The sequence below is a fragment of the Anabrus simplex genome, chromosome 2, assembly GCF_040414725.1.
Source record: "Anabrus simplex isolate iqAnaSimp1 chromosome 2, ASM4041472v1, whole genome shotgun sequence".
NCBI classification, from domain to species: domain Eukaryota; kingdom Metazoa; phylum Arthropoda; class Insecta; order Orthoptera; family Tettigoniidae; genus Anabrus; species Anabrus simplex.
In genome coordinates, this window is record NC_090266.1 from 939926048 (window position 1) to 939943728 (window position 17681).

A 17681-nucleotide genomic window follows, 5' to 3' on the forward strand; every position below is an offset into this window, starting at 1 on the left:
TCATTGAACTCTCATAATACATCCACTTCAACCACTGCAGCTAATAAACATTTCTACCGAGTGCTCATTGTCTTATATAGGTTCATAACATGTTTGAGTGACAGGAGTGTCAAGTCATTAATAGCAATAGTGTATGTACAGTTCTTTGAAAATATCTATACAGTACCACCATCAGTATTTGAGCAAGCTACTTCAATTTGACACTAATTTGACAGTCACGAGTAATACAAACACTTCTTTATTTGGAAAGCACTTTCTATACTGTATTCTGTAACAATATTCTAACCTTCATAGGCCTATCAACTTACATCGTTGGGAGAATGAAGTAATTTATGTTCTCAAACTAAACTACTGTAAGAGTTGAAATTTACTTTGCTCTCTCCAAACTGAAACACCCAGGGTTCTTTCAACTTTTCTTGTATATCTTGCTTGTAATATTAATGTTGTAATACTGACACTAGCAGACAAATTCATTTCTGCCCTTGTCCTCATAAATAAGCCTAGTTGAAAATTTATCATTCTGAAACCTTATGTCTTCATAATAGTCCTCCGGTAAGTTGCATGGCACCATTATCAAAAAAGATTGTAGTAGTCAGTGTCTAGTATCATTTCGCTTTGCCATCCACCTTCCTTCACCAAACTCTTCCCTTCTGGCTCCACATAAGTTCATGAAACCTACAGGTCTTCCATTTTCACCCTTCAAATGACTTCTACACTGTACTATTATTTTCCAGGAACCAGATTATGATCCCTCCAGTATTTTGAGACACATAGGCTGTATAGAATGTAAATACAACAACACCACAGTTCAATCCAGTAGAAGAACAAAATAATTCAACAGACTATGGAAGCTTCACATATAAGATACACGATTTTAATGTTCACACTCTCAAACCTAACATTTTGGAGTCCTTTTTGATTGCTCTTTTCATTTCTTCACTCAGGTCTTCTCCTATTTAAACAAGTAGTGAGCACCTCGCATTCAACCACTCAACAGGAACAAAGGTAAAACTTAACGAAATGCACCCCAGCTGCAGGCTACTGCGCGTACCGCTGCGAGATGCTCATTTGCTGCTATGGACGCAGAAACTACTACCAAATGAGAATTGGTTTTGTGCTTGGCATAAGGGGTTAGTCTTGGTATAGATATTTCTGTATACGTTAATTCTTTATCACTGGTTTGTTTACAGCATACATGCTGAGTGAAGTCAGGCACAAGAAGGGCTGCATCCAAGTGTGTGCATGTATACTGATTTATCACCATTGGTTTGTTTACAATGACTCAGCATAAGGGATACAGCCGTTTTTTCTTTTGGTAGTGGTTTAACTTTGCACTAACGCATTGAAGGATTTTGGCGATACAAGTGTGGGAAAGGGTTAGGACAGGGAAGGAATAAGCCACAGCATTTTCCTGGTGTGAAATTGGGAAACCATGAAAAACCATCTTCAGGGCTGCCGAACGTGGGATACGACCATTTAGGTGTGTGAACATATTAATGTATTACCTTTGGTTAGCTCACAGCTTCATTTGCTTAAGATTGTTGGTTGTGCCGCAGTTAGTGTAATATCTGTGTTGAATTCTGGGAGTGACGTCATACTGTATAAATTGTAATCATTAGCTGTTGATTTGAGCAGTACGGTATGGAAATGTTGCACAATTTACAATACTTACTTAGGCCCTACAGTGAGAGTCAGAATTTTTTGGACAGAATAATCTATACATGTATTATCCCTACTATTAAAGAAAGAACAGGTAGCCTAATAAATTCAAAATTACTAAACTCTGAATTTAATGCACTTCTTAGGTACTGTAATTATCCAATTGCGATTTGTAGACGAGTTTACAAAGTAATAATACCTTTTACTTACTTGAGATACGAAAATTTGCTTGTCAATATTTTTCGGACAGGAGATGTTTAGCTACTCAAGGTATGCTTTGCACTTGTTATGCACTGTGCAGGCAGATCCCAGTCAGTGCCTTCCTCATGCAAAAAGCAGACACAACGATTCACGAGTGAAATGGAACGCAGAGGAAAGAACAGTACACTTGAACGAAGGCAATTAGTAATATTCCATCATGAAAAAGGGAAAACATGTTGACAAATCGCAGATTTGCTGAACATGAAGAAAAGTACTGTGAATTATATTATCTGTCTATACAAATTTCAGGACAGACAGGTCGTCCGAGGGTCCTTACTAGGAGAGAAGAAGGAAAGTGAAAAGAAATCCACATCTTACTACAACCAATATTGCTGCTGCAGCTGAGAACGAGTTTGGAAAGAAGATCAGTGCAAGTACAACCCGGAGGGTATTATATAGAGGTGATTATCAGGGGCGAACTGCAAGAAGGAAGCCGTTTATCAATAAAATAAATAGGATCAAGCGAAAACGATTTGCTAAGGAGCATCTAAAGAAAGACATGAACTGGTAGAAGACTGTAATTTTCTGCAATGAATCGAAATTCAATGTTTATGGCTCAGATGGGCGCATCATAGTTTGCAGACAGTCCAGTAAAGAGTTTGAAGAAAGAAATATGAAGGCAACGGTAAAACATGGAAGGGGGCATGTTATAGTTTGGGGCTGTATGTAAGCTCAAGGAGTGGGTGAGTTGGTTTTTATGGACAGAAATGTGGACCACTGCCAGTATCTCCAGATTAAAAAACAACCTAAAGAAAAGTACAGAAAGTTTTAAATTTTATCAGGACAACGACCCGAAATATACGACCTATAACGTACAGCTATGGTTGTACAACTGCCTAAAGTTGTGAATCCTCCCCCACAATTCCTGACATTAACCCCACAGAGAATCTATGGGATATAGCCTACTGGAAAAGAACATCCAGAAACTTCCCATAAATTCCAAAGCTGATGTGAAGAGATGACTGCAAAGGGAGTGGAAAAAATTGTCCCATTCCACCACAAGAAAACTTGTAGAGAGCATGCCGAGTCGCCTGACTAAAGTGCTTCGCAGGAAGGAAAGAATCACGAAGTATTAATAATCCTACATGGACTATTGTCCGAATATTTATGAACAAGCTATTTTCTGTTATTGTAATTACATTCATAAGTTGCAATTTCTTTGTGTATCATGAAATGAAGTGCATATTTATATTTACTTTTGGTATTTGTGTGTGTAACTATTCATTTTGGAGTAAGGAAAATTATATTAGATATGTTTGTTATTAATCTTTTTATGTTAAATATAAAGGATCTCTGCCTGCCCGAAACATTATGACTGTCACTGTATAAGAAAGTACTTTGTGGGAAAACGTAAGAAACCTATAATAAAATGCACATGGAACTTAACCATGATCCAGTATGGTACAACTTTTAAGAGATTACATTTTCCTATTCTGGATTGCTCATGGCATTAGTTAAGTATTCAACTACTGTAAGGCATATGGATGAATTTGAGTTTTTTTTTTATATGGTTCAATAGAAAAAACACTAAATAAAGACCAATGTTAAAAATATTCACTAAGCTATGAAATATAGGAGGTAGGTCTGCCTAGCAAGCAATTTTATGCAACAGCTGATATTGTGATCACTGCAACAGAGCCTTTTTTTCACAGGCAGGCTATCATACGTGACTTCAGTTCCATAATCCCACATCCACTGGCCGTGAAACAAACCGTGGCAGCCTCGGTAGAAAGCTGGTGTTGTCGTCGCTCAAAAATCATGCCCTGTCCCCTTTGGATGCCAGCTCTAATAAACTGACCTAACCTCCATGGAAATTGATATTAGACACTGCCATTACATTAACAGGAAAATGTTTATTTCCTGTAATACCTTGTTTTTGCTTCCCCTGTAAATAAACTAAACACCCACCAAGTTTGTCATGAATTCAACATGAACGAATTAAAAGATCGCTCGGTGATCGTAACCTATAGTGAAATTCGTTAAATGTTCACTAGCGTTTATAACATGCACTAGTAAGCAACTTCTGAGGATAACATCTACGTACCAACATACTGTAGATTCCCAAGCTAAACAAACTATTTCGAACTGCTTGATACAATAAGTGCTTGAACTTGAAATCGTTCCTAAACAACGAGCTCATGGGCATTTCAAACTATAGAATAAAAACAAACTGTGGGAATATTGCCAACATAAGTATATCGCAAAATGGAAGAGAAGTGCATTCAGGAACCAGAAACATAAAAGGTATTTTACACTAAAAATAAAACATATGAACTTGAATTGCTATGAATCACGATCAAATAATATTGTATGACACATGCAAGTGCAATTTCCTTGGAAAGCATCAATCTAAATATTATTGAAAAGGAAATGAAAACCTACAACCTGTTTTCCAGTCATTGACCGGGTCAGGGATGTAATGAGTGAAGCAGATATAGGCTGTTAGTACGATGGGGTCGCCACTCCCAAAGTGATTTATTAATGAATGATAGATGCTATGAAATGCGAATGGAGAGTGTTGCTGGAATGAAAGATGACAGGGAAAACCGGACTACCCGGAGAAAAACCTGTTCCGCCTCCGCTTTGTCCAGCAAAAATCTCACATGGAGTGACCGGGATTTGAACCACGGTATCCAGCGGTGAGAGGCCGACGCGCTGCCGTCTGAGCCACGGAGGCTTCTAAATATTTTTAATTTTTATTATTATTGCCGATGTCCACATTCATTCAAATGAAGTGCGTGTGTGTGATTTGTTCAGCGTAGCCAACCTCGAGACGGTCAGGATCAAAGAGTATGATCGTATTTTTTCGAAAGAGAATCGTACATCGTAGAATAACCATTAGAATATTCGCTATAAGCAAATACAGTAGAGACAATACACGACACTGAGCGAGATATCGAGGGACAGCTATTGGAGCTCACTCTAGCGGATAGACCTGAACGGTACTGATTCTGTCATAAGAGCACGTGTATTTTTGTGTGAAGTTTTTGGTGTTATTTATGCGTTTTCAGTGAGTTGACATAATTAAATAGTAGCGTGTGTCATTCCTTGATATCTCCTCTCAACATGAGGGGAAAGGTGTGTGCTGTGTTTGGCTGCAGTAATTACGAAGTAGAGAAAAATGCGCGCTCGTTCTTCAGGTTCCCTCGTGACAAGAACATGTAAGTAATATTGTGTTTGCATAATTATATATTCTTCCAGTGACAGAGATTTTTATAGTACTTCATAATCTTCTGACCTGCTCGACCCATGTTTTAACGGGCTTAAAATATAATACGCATATTTTATTGTATAGTGCAGCAGTTAACCTTCAATACCGATGTGTTGTTGTAGGTGTGATCTGTGGGTTTTGAAATGTCACAGAAGCGATTTGGATAAAGTGTACAAGAAAGAAGGGGCGTTACGCTTGTATAAGAATTATAAGATCTGTTCAGATCATTTCCAGGCCAGCGACTTTAAACATCCTCGACTATACAGCCAAGGGTATGTTACATTTTTACTCTAATTGTACGTAAATATTCCTCAAAGCATTACTATCGACAACATTTTCAAACTTTTCTTTCTATTATCCCTCTTCTCAGATTAAAGCCGGGATTTTATAGATTTTCTTTCTGTTAGTAGGCTTCATGTTAAGAGGAAAATTGTCCAGCTATTAAATGTTAATTCATTGCATCATATGTGTAAGGAATGTGCCGATATTTTTATTGACAAATGTCTTAATGTGATGATACATTGTTTTTAAATGAGGAAAAAAGACAAATCCAACCGTAAGATTTCAGGCAGGTATGCTAAAGCTAAAAAAGTAATGCATAAATGAAAGATCAAGCCATTTCACAGCAGTCCATTTCACACCTTGTTTATATGTCTAATTTCAGTCTTTGAATAATAACCTTTTAAATAATTCTTCGTTCATTTATCCAGAATTGCTTTAGCAACTTCGAAGTTAATATCTCAATACCACTGTCTTTCTAGACGTAATTTATTTATCCATTTCCGTACATACATTTCCATTGATATTTGAATTTAGCGCGATTTGTTCAGGTCAAGTCACTAGGAGCGCCACCGTCGAATTGTCTCCCATTTTAGCTAGGCGAAATCCGTAAGTGTCGTGTATTGTCTCTACTGTATTTGCTATAAGTCTCTTTTAAGACGCAATAGCTTACTTACGCAGCAGCGGCGATTCGGGATTGAAAGTGCGCGGATATAGCGGACGGGGATAGGGGTAGAGTTATATACACCAAAACTGAAGAAACAAGCTACAAAATGGTACGGTACCGTAAGTTTTTTATGCTCTCTGAGTGAATTTCGACAGAGAGGTAAAGGTTGAACGTTTACCAATTTAAGTGCGGTAATAATAGTTGTGGTTTTTTCTTAGATTTCTTGATCCAATACTACACCGGTGCAACAAAACTTTCACAAAAGGAATAATATTACACATTTATTACAATTAAATAGAAGTTCGTCGTGATTATACAATTAAAATCATTCAGTATTTGACTACACAAGAAACTAGCAGACACTGTAGAGAATGCCAGATTGACGAATGCGCGGGGCAAGCGAGTGAATCATTCTTCAGTGTCCATGACCTGGGCAAAAAAATAAAAATAATTAAAAATATATATACACCCCTGCTCCTCTTACAGCACGTGCAAAGTCTCTACTACCTGCTGTGGCGCTATGCAAATCGGTTAGCCGGGACAAACGATATTTTGTGCGTATGTCCGCTAATAATTTTTTTAATGATTAAAGAAAATACAGGAAAGAATTAGCTGATAAGACAACAGAAATTGTACAAATTGCCTTTTCAAATCATTCCTCGCTTCAGCCGACAAAAATGCGAATAACTTACATATGTAATACTAGCTGATGTACCCGTGCTTCGCTACGGTGTTCTCAGAAAGACTGACTTTGTGGTTTTCCTAACTGAAATCAACATAGGTCATTACAAAAACGTAAGTAGGAATGTAGCGATTAAAAGCAATGCTATCACATAAAATACTCGATCAAATGGAAAGCCGCAGGTTTTATCACTTTTAACGAACAGTGTTGCGGTTAGATTGCGGTGCCAATCTAATAGTCCAAAGTTCCAGAGCTGGGACGACCAGGCCGCAGATTGCCATGAACACTCATCTGCCATTATTCCGCTAAATATGCATACTGTTCATTCCAATAAGTGCCTCAGAGTAGGGATTGAATAGCCCGAATGCTATGATGATCCAGTGTGTTACGTACCAGTAGTATCTGAAAATTTATAAACCAGGGGAATGGCATGCTAAAGAAGAAAGTTATCTAACTCCCCAGCTACTTCCCATCAATATTCAGGTAGGCTGTTACACTCTGTACGACTGGGCGAGTTGACCGTGTGGTTAGCGGTGCGCAGCTGTGAGCTTGCATCCAAGAGATAGTGGATTCGAACCCCACTGTCGGCAGCGCTGAAGATGGTATTCCGTGGTTTCCCACTTTCACACCAGTCAAATGCTGGGCCTGTACCTTAATTAAGGCCTAAGGCACTCCTAGCCCTTTCCTATCCCATCGTCGCCATAAAACCTATCTATGTCGGTGCGACGTAAATCAAATAAAAAAATACTCTGTACGCAGCAGTAATCCTATCTACCGGAGATGAGAGGCAACAGAAGACACAAAGCACATCACGACAAACAATGGTCAATGTAACATTATTGTTGATCAATGTAATGAGCTTTCTATATTGTAGGCCTACACATTTAATTTTCTTTCGACTCTGTGATTTGTAAAATATTTTATGCCGTAAACTGTAGTTTCTTATTCTTCGACTATACATACCGATTTTCATTAAATACTGTTTACCCATTTTCTCGTTACTCGGCGCTGATATGGACTTAGGGCCTAGTAACAAAAATCCAAATTCATGAATGTCTTTGTGATCATAGCCAGTACGGTAACAATGTATAAGACATGAATAATAGGAAATTTAATACTATATAACCTTAGTTATGTAGCATTCATCGATTACATCTCTAATAAGAAATATTTGAGAATTACATTTTAAGGCCTTCCCCTAAATTACCATTTCACTCAGCGTAAATAAAATAATTTACAGCCTAGACTATAGCGACTTATTTCCTGACTTTGCATACCGATTTTCATCAAGATAGGACTACTAATGACAACAATATTTGAGAATTAATTTTTAGGCCTTCCCCTAAACTGCCATTTTTCTCAGCGTGAATACAATTATTGACAGCTTAGATTGTAGCAATTTATTCCCCAACTTTGCATACCCATTTTCTTTAAAGTGTGACCACTAATAACATAAATAGTTGAGAATTCAAGTTTAGGCATTCCCCTAAACTACCACTTCACTCAGCGTGAGTAAAATGATTTATAGCCTAGATTGTAGAGGCTCATCCCCCGACTTCACATACCGATTTTCATTAGACCACTAATAACATAAATAGTTGAGAATTCAATTTTAGGCCTTCCCCTAAACTACCATTTCACTCAGCGTGAGTAAAATGATTTATAGCCTAGATTGTAGAGGCTCATCCCCCGACTTCACATACCGATTTTCATTAAATTCTCTTCAACCGTTTTCTCGTGATGCGTGTACAGACAGACAGACAGACAGACAGACAGACAGACAGACAGACAGACAGACAGACAGACAGACAGACAGACAGACAGACAGACAGACAGACAGACAGAAATTACGGAAAAGTAAAAAGTGCATTTTCTTGTTACTATGGACATGGCCGATACAGAAATACCATTATTTTCAAATTCTGAGCAATGTACAGACAACACTCTTATTATATATATATATATATATATATAGATGTTCTCAGAAAAGTGAGGGGGCAACTGCACCGTGGTCACGACTGCATCCCCGTCTACCCCCCCCCCCCCCCCTGATCGCTGCTACTGATAATATGAGATTTCCGAAAAGTCGAGTAGGCTACCTCTGCTTCAAGCCGCGCGTGAAACTCTACGTTCCGCGGATTACCTACAGCCTAACACGGTAGCTATACCTCATTCCATGTTAAGAAAACAGTATTGCTCTTATGACAACAGGGTTGCCATATCGAACGGCTCTGCTCAACGCCATCACGGGAGAACAGTGGCACATAAATTTGTGAAATTCATTATTTAAGTTCAAGACAGAAAGCAGAAGAAATTAAGCTACAAATTATTTTTATGAACTAAAGGGTTTGGGGGGTTCACATGGGCTATTTTTGGTTTGTACAGAATCAGAGGTAAACTATGGCACATTAAAAACCACAACATTGAAGTGTAAGGCAAATTGGGGGAGAAATTAGACAAATAATTGTTATGGGCTCGAGGGGTGAGGGATGCATTTAATTGCATTTAATATTTTTTTCCAGGCCATAGAGGCTAGAAAACAGACGCATTATATAAATACTGTAGATGAATACACAAAAGATCACAGTATTACTGTTAAAGAAAGAAATCACACACGTAGGCTTATCGTATAACTCTTAACTCAACACAAGACAATTATGCACTGATTTAAAGCCTAAAAACATACACGCAACAAATAATGACTGCAGATGACTTCTCTGTAGAAGTGAGCTATCGGCGATTCACAGAGTTAGGGACTACAAGAGGCTTGTACCAGAGCAGCACAGAAGAAGGAAATGAAGGAAGGCAACGAAGCGATAGCTCTTCCCGCTGCTGTGCTTCCTCCCTATAAATGTATTTATGAAAAAGAAAATGTTATGTAGTTATTTTAATAACTCACGGGCAAAAATACATCATCCTTTTTATCTTTTTTTCATAATACATTACAAAGTACAGTATAATATCCCTTAATCACGAGAAATTATGGGTGTCTCAGAGGGGATGTGTTCACTCCTTGTAGGTCCATAAGAGCAATACTGTTTTCTTAACGTGGAATGAGCTATAGGTGGAGCCACAACTCCATTTAAACAGGTTAGGATGGAAAACAAATATAAGTCATTGTATTAATATGTAAGATTCAGTATCAAGGATACGAAAATAAATGTTATTTAGATTACTCAAGAATAAGATAATTTGTAAAGAAGTAGTCAACATGACATGTAAAGTCACAGAAGTGCCTTACCTCATAGCTGGAAATCGTCATCGTCTTCTTCTAAGGAAACTCCAGGCACATTCACTGCAGACGGTACTGAAGTACCGGTACTGAGCTTGCTGGTTGATTATAATAGTTTTATTGCAGCCAAATGGCCATGTAAGTAAGAACATTAATTTTAACATTTCCAAGCCATATAGGTCTCATTCTTCTGAACAGAACTTAATCAACGATTTGCCTCTATTAGGACATGTTAAGACGTGGTATCTATCTCATTCACGATCGCACAATTTACACATGCATCCGAATTCAGGTTCATGAAATGTTTTGGTTCTGCAAAGCTTAAAGTGAAAACCATGAACAGCCAATCTAATTACAACATGTCTTAAGTCGTAGTTCGCTTCCATCCTACCGAGCTCGATAGCTGCAGTCGCTTAAGTGCGGCCAGTATCCAGTAATGGGGAGATAGTGGGTTCAAGCCTCACTGTCGGCAGCCCTGAAGATGGTTTTCCGTGGTTGCCTATTTTAACACCAGGCAAATGCTGGGGCTGTAGATTAATTAAGCCCACGGCCGCTTCCTTCCCACTCCTAGGCCTTTCCTATCCCATCGTCGCCATAAGACCTGTCTGTGTTGGTGCGTCGTAAAGCAAAAAGCAAAAAAAAAAAAAAAATAATACCCGCTCCCATCCCCGCGTATTTATAGTGTACCGGGCGGTACACCTCCACGCCGCTTATTTAAAATTTGCGCCAGTTGAAACTCCTCTGCTGGAGTAAGTCTGAACTGTATCTACGGTATTAATTTTCAAGTTTCTCAGAAGATGTCACTACTTGGAAATTTTGGAGTTTTTGAACTGGGTCATTTTTGATGTATTTTTGTTTTACCTGTAGTAAGAAGTGTGAACTTTCTCTTCTAGAGGACACTACTGAAAAACTACAATGGTGCACCCTAGTGCGAAGTGAAAGAACTGTTTTTTGGAGAAATTTTTATTTCAAAAGTTTGTTTCTTGTTAAATTTCTTTCTGTTATTGTTTAAGTTGGCTGTATACCCCTTTCTTTCCCCTTGTTTTGTATTTAGCCAATCCCGAATTTCTTTAATTAATTTCTGACCAATCTGATGTATCTTCCCCCAACTTGAATATCTTGCTTATCCCTAGCCAATAAAGTTTTTGTGGGCGGGTGTTCTCATTCCAAAAACGCCTCGAACTTTCCGCGAGAGTATATAAACTGCTGATTTTCGGGTCTCCGGGCCACTCCAGTAACAGCTTTTGGTGTGTAAAGTACATAGCAGGGGGCGGGAAGCGCCTCTTCCTTCGGGCAGCAGTTCAACAACAAGGTAATGGCCGTATAATAACTTCTTTTCTTGCTAGCTCAGCAGTTTAACTCTCGGGGCGGGTCCGAAGCTTTTCCACCATGTAACTTTCCCTAAAATGTAAAGAATCTTTGTATCTATTCTCTTTCAAGCTTCATTTTGGGATAGAGAGTGCTTAACCCTCTCGAGCTCCCTCTCATATTGCATTGAGGTGAACTTATTTTCACAACCGTTTCTTCCTTAACGTAATGTAAATTGTTTCCTTCTAAAAGTCACCTCTTTAGTATGGGATTAGCCCTTGCATTAACGGCCTAGTGCCAAGTAGGTTTTAAACAAAGTGTATTAGGAGCGCAAGTTCGCCTCCTCTCAAATTGGTATTTTAGAGGCAATGTAATTAACTTTTCTCACTTAATAGGCCTCAGTAGGTTGGGTATCTTTACCCCTGTGTTTATGTCCTTAGAGGACAACTTGAAGGTGGAGTTTGGTGTGGCCTTTGATAGGCTTAATCTTTGAGAGCAGATCGCTCTTTTGAAGTTTGTTTCTGCGGGCCTCGAGGAGGCTTTATGATGTAATTGGGAGCAAGTGCTCCTGGGCTTGATTGGGGTCTTCTGCCCCTTTGTTGAATTCTGTATATCGTAAAGTTGGGCTAATTGCTCAAGTATTGTGTGTCTGGCTCTCGGAGCCCCAAATCCTGTAATTGTACATTCTCGATTAGTGGTTTTGCTACTCTGTACCTGCCATTATTGTTATTTCTTGTTTTTTGCTAAGAACATATAACCTTGTTAAATTTTAAATTCACTTTAATTTCGTAGCCTGAGACCTGTTCACCCCCCGCACCTTCTTTCACCTCTAACTACCACGGAAATCTCCGTAACACATAGCATCCGTTGCATAGAAACCTAGCCAAATGTCTTCTCTTTTCTGCTTCAGTTCCGTAAGTAGTCGATCGTAATTTGTCGTGGATTGTAGTAACATCTTGAAACGTAGCTCTTCGATCAGAAAAAATTCCCTCGTCAGAAGATACACAAGTCGAGATAGTGTATACTTCGAAAGCCCCAGAGCTCTCTTTAAGTATGCGGCTTTGCCTTTCTCTATTCGTCGTAGACTATTAATGTTTAGGTGTTCCCAGACGAGTTGTAGACCATAGGTGATTATAGGCACAACTTTAATATTGAAGAGCTGTACCGCTGCTTTAACTGACATCTTTGATTTCGTTCACTGCTTTAAATGCCAAGGTTGTCTTATTCTCTATATGTTTTGTGAAAACATCACCTCTGGTTTGGAATATGACTCCCAGATATTTCAAGTGACTAATTCTTGTTAGTTCTCTACCATTGTAATAGACTCTATCTGTCACTGCTGGCCTTCCCCCTTTTCTGAAAATCATGTAGACACTCTTTTGGTCATTTATGCTGAAATCAATTTCATGTGCTCATGCTACCAGAAGATCAAAAAACTCTTTCAGATCCTCCAGCCGTTCTGCAGCTGCTGGTTGATTGTACAATTGTGTTTCAATCATCCATCATGTTCTCCGACGGTTTGAAATCTTTACGCGTACCACTGACTGGTCAGCAAGCATCCCTTCACCGTAGTAGTAATTAGCCAATTCCTGATTTTCACTCCAATGAGATGAATTTTGCTGAAAATTCTTTCACAATCAGCATTCGAGTGAAGGGGTGACAAAACAGAGAGTGAGAATTCAGGAAGTGCGGGAAACTCACATTCACCAAACGTGTTTACCTCCTGTAACTTAGTCCAACATTCTTTTACTTCAGAGCAGGCTTAAATATCATCGTTGATATTATGTTGACATAGGGTAATTTCCTCCAGTCATCGTCAATCTGCTGAATGCGAATGCTTTGATCTACAGGCGTGAGATCGTAAAGTACCTAACTCAGAAAGGAGTAAATTGGAAAATTCCCTTTGGGAATCTCATTATTCGAAAAGCCTTTCCCCCTCTTTCCAACTTTTCATCTATGACAGCACGAATAAAAGATGGAACAAAAATACCGGTACGCATTTTAAAGAGAAAACAAGACAAACTTTACGATACGTCATAGGATCGGGGATCGTACAAAAGGCGTACGATCCGCGGGTTGGACCGTATGGTAGCACACAGCATCTAATTATCGTACACACACACACACACACACACACACACACACACACACACACACACACACACACACACACACACACACACACACACACACACACATATATATATATACTGCGTACGGTTGGCAACGCTGTGCAGAAATTAAGAATACTAGAAAGATATACCGAGCGAGTTAGCCGTGCGGTTATGGGCTCGCAGCTGTGAGCTTGCATTCGGGAGATTGTGAGTTCGAACCCCACAGTCGGCAGCCCTGAAGATGTATTTCCGTGGTTTCCCCATTTTCACACCAGGCAAATGCTGGGGCTGTACCGGTACCTTAATTAAGGCCATAATCGCTTCCTTCCCTCTCCTATCCGATCGTCGCCGTAAGACCTATCGGTGTCGGTGCGACGTAAAGCAACTTGTAAATAAAATAATACTAGAAAGATACTGGACATATGAAACTGTGTCCGAATTAACCTACTGAACAGGTAACCAAATTCATAAAGAGGCGTGAAACAGCAGTTGGTCTAAGCGCAAGTTTCTCTGTCGTCGTCCAACGAGCACTTCAGCGCCCAGCCGTAGCACATCTCGTCACCCTGATAAGCGCTGTTTGTTATAGTATATTTCTTTTATAGGCCTACCTAATAATTTAATAATAATAATAATAATAATAATAATAATAATAATAATAATAATAATAATAATAATGGTTTTATGTCCCACTAATTACTTTTTACGGTTTTCGGAGATGCCGTGGTGCCAGAATTTTGTCCCACCGGAGTTTTGTAATGTGGTGGTAAATCTACCGATTCGAGACTGATTTATTAGAACAATTTAAAATGCTGTTGGACTGAAGCCAGAATCGAACCCACCAAACTGAGCTCAGAAGGCCAGCGCTTCTACCGTCTGAACCACTCACCCCGGCTATAGTTCTCTCGCCTTGGCACTGTGGCTAGCTCATTAATCAAACTGCAGCGATTTGTTCGCTTCAGTATACTCGTCCTACGGAATACTCAACCTTTTTACGTGCAGGCCTACAACCTACTTCAAACTTACTCGTGGTACTCTCCTAGAGTGAGTCTGATCTAATACACAAAGTCTCTATTCATCTCAGACTACCTTGTTTTAAACATTTTTTCCAAGATCCTACTAATGCACTTTATTTTTCGTGATAAACCCTTCAAAAACTCATACACTCACTAAACTATCCCATTCATTCAACTTTGTTTCTGCAAGTTTTAGAATCAGAACAAGACTTAGTATTGCATCAAACGTTTCAGCGACGTTATTACAGAAGCATCAAGTTGAACTTTTTTGTTTAATGACTCGCCGACAGCCTGAGACTGTGACAACACCTCACTGTTACAAGAGAATTCTTTCCTAAAACAATGTTGTTCATCTGCAATATTTTCTCTCATTGTTCCCTTAGGTAATAGGTGTTACCTCCTTAAAAATCGATACTACTCTATAGGGTGCGAAATCGTTAACAATTGGTGGGTGAAAGGTTCTGCACACAAGTAGAATGAATAAACATTTCCTGCATGTATAGCGTCGAGATGTTTTTAATACTTCTTCATTACATCGTCATTTGCCCAAGGTAAATCACTAGATTAGATTACACCGATTTTACACCTTTGTTGTAACTGAGTAAGACAAACGGTGTATAACATTACTTTGCTGTCTTTTTCAGTGAAAGTGAACATTAGCCAGGTCTTTTTTTTTTTTTTTTTGCCAAGACGCTTAAACTTCTCGGTGGTCGCCGTCTGTGACGATGCAGAATTATATTCATTGCTGCTGTCGTGTCCGCCCCATTTCGAGCTCAGGACTCATTCTTCCGAGGATCGAACCCGTGACCGGGAACGTAGGAGGAATGGTGTCGCTGACACATGCGTTGATATTATGGGGAAATTATGAGTTAATATTCATATCTATGTAATGGCAGTGAGGCCAAGGTATTATAATAAAGGGAAAAGATGTAAGGTAACATTAAGAACCACATACAGTAGGTCTTAAGAGTTGAAGGCACACAAAGTCTAGAAGGCAACAAATTGTGCAATTAGAAGAATGGCTTGGTCGAAGTAGGGTGAGTCATGAAACAGGAAGCTGCACCCTGCTAAAATGCATAGTATGTCCCCAGAAAAGGTGGAAAGTAGGTGAACGGAAAGAGGCGTTTTCGTTTTGGGGTGTCTGAAGACAGTTACCATAGGAAGAGAACTTCGATTGCCTTCTAGAAGGATGGCGTAAATTAGAGAGGGTATAAAACAGGGATACACACCCTGGTCGAAAAAAAAAACTGGTCGAGGCTTTTTGGAACGATTCTACCAGGAGTGCGAGCGGAAGCTCTGTCAGTCAGGTCTCCGATGATGATAATAATAATAATAATAATAATAATAATAATAATAATAATAATAATAATAATAATTGTACCGGGCGGTACACCTCCACGCCACTGCTTCAAACATTGCGCCAGTTGAAACTCCTCTACTGGAGAAAGCCTGAACTTTAACAACCACATTAATTCTAAGGTTTCTCAGAAGATGTCTTTACTGTAAATTTTGAAGTGTTCTGAACCATGTCGGTTTCGATTTGTATTTGTTTGCTCTGTAGTAAGAAGTGTGAACATTCTCTTCTAGATGGCACTACTTTTTTTTTTTTTTCCTACGGGCTTTACGTCGCGCCGACACAGATAGGTCTTATGGCGACGATGGGATAGGAAAGGCCTAGGAGTTGGAAGGAAGCGGCCGTGGCCTTAATTAAGGTACAGCCCCAGCATTTGCCTGGTGTGAAAATGGGAAACCACCGAAAACCATTTTCAGGGCTGCCGATAGTGGGATTCGAACCTACTATCTCCCGGATGCAAGCTCACAGCCGCGCGCCTCTACGCGCACGGCCAACTCGCCCGGTATGGCACTACTTAAGAACTACTATTGTGCACCCTAGTGCGAAGTGAAGGAACTTTTTTTTTTTTTGAAGAAATTTGCTATTCATATGTTTGTTCTTTGTTAAATTTCTTTCAGTCATTGTTTGGGTTGGCAGTATAACCCTTCTTTTTCCACCAGTTTTGAATTTGACCTATAAGGAATTTCTGTAATTAATTTTCCACCAATAAGGTGTTTCTTCTTCGTCTGGTGTATTAGTTTTTGCCATTATCCAATAAAATTTTGTGGGCGGGTTGTAATCATTCATTACATCCCTGACCCGGTCAGTGACTGGAAAACAGGTTGTAGGTTTTCATTTTCATTTTCAACTCTCAGTAGCGTTGCCAGGATCGACCAATTGGGTGATGGGGGTGGGTCTGGGGGTATAGTTACAAAATGGCGACAGAACACAATGAAGTTGCTTTTGCATATGTGGCGCGGGCATGCGTGAATGTCATTATAAGGACACACATACAAGTGAATTATGTTGATATTCAGATTGCAGTACCGATACACTACAAAATTTTACATTGAAATACACAACAAGAACAATATGGTCAAGGTAAACAGTTTTACAGCGAATGGTAGGCCTATGTTAAGTTTACAAGCTTAAATTCAACTTTTGAGGCCTCTTAGAAAATAGATTCAATAGATTTGTCGGTTTTGAATTTGTCTCTGTGAATGTTCAGAAGAGCCAACCCATTTAGTCGACTCTCACTTGTTTATTGTCAGTTTCTATTTATTTTCTTTTGTGAAAATTCCTTGGGGGTCTAATCCCCGTAACAGCGCCCCCCCCCCCCCCTAGTGGCTACGCCACTGTTAACAGTACCTGTTAGACGCACCATCAAAGTGTTCTGTTTGTTAAATGCATTTCTAGAAATTCTCACTCTTCTTTCTGTGAATGTTAATCATAGACTGCCATAGGCATGAGATGAACGCGAATCCAAACTACAGGAATGTACTTCTCATTTCAAGAATCCCTCATGCATAAATAAATACGTTTCTGTGTAGTCCGTGTACTCGTTTAGTCCCGTTTTTTGATACGGGATCGGATTAATAATATACATACATTACCTTATCATTATAGACTGTTATACCTTTCAGCGTTCAGTCTGCAATCCTCTGTGAATTTACTAAACGTCGCCACAATCCTCGATTTGCAACTAGTGTTGTGGCCTCATTTAGTTCTATACCTCTTATCCTTAAATCGTTAGAAACTGAGTCTAACCATCGTCGTCTTGGTCTACCTCTACTTTTCTTACCCTCCATAACAGAGTCCATTATTCTCCTATGTAACCTATTCTCCTCCATTCGCCTCACATGACCCCACCACCGAAGCCGGTTTATGCGTACAGCTTCATCCAACGAGTTCATTCCTAAATT

General features: G+C 39.3%; 1 long non-coding RNA gene across 6 annotated transcripts in view; it reads right to left on the reverse strand.

Moving 5' to 3' along the window:
* Window positions 1–4149, reverse strand: part of LOC136863202 (uncharacterized) — a 165066-nt gene extending 160917 nt beyond the window's left edge. For 4 of the 6 annotated variants that reach the window (XR_010859172.2, XR_010859171.2, XR_010859170.2 and 1 more), the window contains exon 1: window positions 3965–4120. This is a non-coding gene — a long non-coding RNA (uncharacterized lncRNA). Of the gene's footprint in view, window positions 1–3964 lie in introns of all 6 variants that reach the window. The other 2 variants (XR_011017780.1, XR_010859169.2) reach the window with 2 other exon arrangements.
* Between the last annotated feature and the right edge of the window lie 13532 nt (window positions 4150–17681).